This window comes from Coturnix japonica, chromosome 11 (genome assembly GCF_001577835.2).
Source record: "Coturnix japonica isolate 7356 chromosome 11, Coturnix japonica 2.1, whole genome shotgun sequence".
NCBI classification, from domain to species: Eukaryota; Metazoa; Chordata; class Aves; order Galliformes; family Phasianidae; genus Coturnix; species Coturnix japonica.
In genome coordinates this window covers 5921095-5925784 of record NC_029526.1, presented here as the reverse complement: position 1 = coordinate 5925784, position 4690 = coordinate 5921095, and positions in this window count along the sequence as shown.

Genomic DNA, 4690 nt, shown 5'->3' with positions numbered 1-4690 from the left:
AAATTACCTGATGACCTGAGTTGCATTTTTTAAAAGTAATCTTTAAAATGTTGAGATGGCACCAAAAAAGGGAAATAAAGAAACTTGAAATTGTGTTGAAAATCATGGATCTTCCCTATTTTTCATGCATGACAATTAATGAGCTGAAGGTCAGCTGCAGTCTTGCAGTTATTAGGTCTGGATTGCTGTGTGTCACAAGCCTTTTCACAAGAACCTGACAAATCTCTCTCATTAATAACAAACGACAATTTCTTTGGTGCTACAATGCATGTTACATTTAATCAATTTGCTATTTGTATTCATTGTGTACATCTACTGTTTTGGGTCATGAAAAATTGAAAAGTAATTACAACAAGGAAGAGCATCGTGGATAACGAATGAGATAAGACTAGAAAATGCTCTATTAATTGGTCAGTTGTATTGTCAGTACATTGAAAGTAGTTAAGACGGGAATGAGATAAGACAGTTCTATGCCTCTGAAGTGAAACAGAGCTTAAGGATAACCACTGCTATGATACTTTTCTTATGATAAAAATTCAATCATCTAAGCACTATGGTGCTACAAGGAGCTTTAGAAAGCTGTATAACTACAGCTATTACTTGAAGAAGTCAAAGTAACTTCCCTGATTGAATTGTATTATTGTAATGCCTGGTAGTGCAACCACACTATAAATAAAGTATGTCAGCATCTCCATCAATGCCTCCACTGCCAAGGGCTGCTAACTCATCTCTTTCACATTTCAACAACCTCAAAGAGGGCAAACAGATTAATGACTCAGATGTCTATTTCTGTACTAAAAAGAGATGGAACAAGTTAAACAGGTTTTAATCAATAGAATATCAAAGAGCTGACAAATTTTTAGGATTCTTGTAAATCAGAGCTAAACATAAGTATTAACTTCAAAAATGGACATAGAAGAAACTCTTGTCTCTACAAGAGAGACTTGCATTTGTTGGATCAAACAAACCTGCATTTAATGAACAGATGACAAGTACTTCTAACCTATTAGTTTATAAGCTTTTGATCAAACCTATGAATCTATGTTACCTATAGACATGCAAAGCAGAATTTCCATGTTACAGTATTGTAGCTTTCTTAATCTGTGTAAGAACAGTAGCAGAGGCATTATTACCATCTTCACCCTCTTTGGGTTTTTTTCCCCTACATTAGCAACATGTTTATATACAATAACAGGCACTCTGTCCACTAATCTGTGTCTGTACAGTTGAGCTTCCTAAAAATAAACTTCAAAATATACATCTAGAATTAAAATAAACGTGCAAGTTCTTAACTACTTCCTATGCATCAGAATTAGAATTTGCCTGTATAATTATGCTTCAGAAGAGGCCATTGGTCAGAGGTTCCTGCTACGCAGAGTCACAATTGTAGACTTCAGACTGTTTCTGCTGAAAAGGGTAGGTTTAAGGTTGAATCAGAACAGAAAGCAGAATAAAGAAGTAAGAATAGTGAAAGCCATAGCTGACAATCACGTTCTTGAGAAAGAGAACCACGGTGACAAGGGAGGGCAAAAGTGCTGAAGAAGGTGATGACTGCATTGCTCTGACATCTGGAAAGTAGAGTTTGGTCATAAAAACTCCTCAGCATTAGCAATTAGAGTAGCTTTTCTTTGACATTGCCCCTGAAGTTTAGAGGGAATATCATTGATTTCATAATGAAAGCTATTCGTTTTGCAAAGGTTTGTTGTAAAGTGTCATGAGGAAAGGCATCCTCAAGGCATTAGGAAATACAGCAAAAAAACCTGCAAAAAGGTGTAAAGAATTCTAAATCACTGCATTGTCTCTATATTAATGTAAATAGGTGCTAAATGCCTTGGCTGATTAATGCTCCCTTCCCAATAAGAAAGGAGAATTACTAAAACAATATTAGAAGAAATACAGGAGTGAATAAAACCAGTACTAGCAGCATAATGATTACATAGGAAACAAGATGCAGTAAAGCTAATGTCCTTTCTCAGATAGGATTTGGTCTAGAAATTGGCAGCTAAAGCTATTCAACTAGGCAAGACAAAGCTTTCATTACCTCACATAAAACATTTTTTATCACTCAAGTATCTTGCCAGCTGTGTGTGTGTGACACTATGTAGTCTATTACCATCAGCAATGAGGTGAGACAATTCTTCATGAAACCATTCTAAAGCTTCAGGTTATCAGGGCTCTTCTTATGGAGCTTGTTCAGAAATATAAGAACTGTTTAATTTTCACCATCCTGTAGGCAGCAAAAGCATTGGGGTTTAGTGAAATGGTAGAAGTATGAGGTTTTTGAAGAAGACGCTGCATGTGCACACCCTCTTTGAAGGAGAGCAAGGATACAGGCTCCAGGCAGTTCATTGGTGTAAACAAATCAGTAAAGGCAAAGCTAAAAAAAAATAAATAAATGTCCCAGTCAGTCTTGGTGTAATAAAACACACTGGTTCTCAGTACTCATAGTGTTTTCTTGGCCACAAATACTTTGGTTCCTTCTTTGCATGACAGCACAGTGCTGTACCTGTGCTGGTGGCTCTCTGCAGGCACAGCAATCTCCCTGTGCTGTTGGATCAGGGTTGAATTTTTGATATTTTATCTATAAATGCATAACATATTTATATTATTACAAGTACTAGGAGATACAATTATGTAACTTACAACTGTGCTTTGCTACACTTATTAATGCATTGTAGATCTTGTGGTTACTTGGAGAGAGATGTTTGCATCAAGCAATCTGAGTAGTGGTATGTACTCAACTTTTATTGACTCAGAGATGGTTGGAAGTAATTATATGATTTCTCAATAAGCATCAGAAGTTGGCCATAAAGTTCAATTATTTTGACATGAAAGATCAATAACAGGAATCTGAAGCAATTAAAGACACATAATTCAGAAGCTGTTCGCCTAAAAACAGTCATGCAGTGAATCTGTTCCTGACTTCAGCTACAGTGCGGATGTAAGTTCAGTCAGTGGTGCTGTTCTTCATATCAAAGCAGTTACATACAATGGTTTAGGCTGTTAACATAAGAACTTATTAATACGCCCTTCCCAAGCACATCCCACATCATGGGCTGCATCCTATACTGTACACAATCTTTACTACCATAACTTTGAATGTAATATTGAAATCTGCCATCATTCATATCTGTGAAAAGCACAGAGACAAGAGTACTCATTTGCTATGGTTTTTTTAAATTGACATTGAAACACAACCTCTTGCATCAAACATTGATCACACTTCAGAGTCACCAAGTTTCTTCACTGAACAAACCAAATGCTGTACTAGGATACCCACTGCCAGGTCAGATCCTGAGCTTTACAACCACTTTCACCCTATTCATTAAAATAATAATAATAATAATAATAATAATAATAATAATAAATTTCCCTTTGCTTAGATTAGCAAGGTATCTGTGCACAACATCAGGCTCTCTATCCACTAACCCAGATGGCCAAGATGTTTCTTCTGCAATAATCAATCTATAGGTGAGCCACCGATCACCTCCCTCTATTCCTCACCAGCCCGTACCACTTTATAATCACTGCTGGCACGGGACACTGGCAAGTGCTGCATCTGCCTTTGGCTCCCTTCGGCAGCAGGTTCTGCAAGTTACAAGTGAGTGGCACCAAGTCATTACCCCGTGCTTCCCAGCTCTGCAACAAGATGCCTCCTGCCCAAAGCAAAGCTGATAATACTTAAAGACCTTAATAATGCAAAAGTACTGTATCCCTTTAAGTGCTTATTTCATTCCCAGTGTCTTCTCCTACTGTTCCTTTGTTGTAATAAGCAGACAGCTGGCACCAAACACCAGTGGTTTTTTTCCTGGGTATGCTAATGATCAAACATAAAAGATAATGTTAGTCACAGTTAGGTACAGATGTGACTTCGGCACTTTCCCTCCTTTTCTATTTCCTTCTGCTGCCTTTGAAGGAAGACTGCAGCCAGTAAAACTTAGCAGTGAAGTATTGCTGCTCTCTATTTTGTTTCAATTGCAAATGCTACTGTATCTGGACAGATGTTGACTGCCATTTCATCTGAATTGGCATAAACAAGATCAACCATTAGGACAGTCAGTGTATGTAAAAAGATCAGGGAAAAACATCTCCCTTTTTTCTAACTTTCTATCCTAATTTAGCAGTCAAAAATTCATTATTTTAAGTATTTCAACCAACTACAGTATAGTTCAGAAACAGGAAAAAATGAACTATGGATTTTGATTATACCTTCACCCCACCAGTAGTCAAAACTTTCACACGATACTTTCAAATCTATAATTTTCAAGCAGATTTGCTCACCAAAAGAATCTGAAAAGCAAGACAGACCTGTGCCACTGACAAGCTTTAAAGCCAGCCTGCTTGGAATCTCCATGTCTATTAAAGGTAAAACACTTCATCAGCTCAAGCTGCCAGCAAGTTCTTCAGAGGAATCTCCTGGCCTTGGTATTATTTGCATGCTTTGTCCAGGGACAGAGCATTTGTTTCTTAAAACTGGAGCAACCAGCATAGTGCAGCAGTCAAGCCAGGTCATGCTGCCCAGATTCTTCCCGGCTGCTCTGCTGACCAGTTCTGTGCCAAGCTCACCTGTTCCCCATACAAGCCTTTCCAAAAACAAGTTCCCTTCTGGCTCTTCTCCAAAGAACCACTGACGCCTGGGCTTCCCATGACCACTGGGACACAAACAAGGTAGCAAGAGCAATCTTAACCT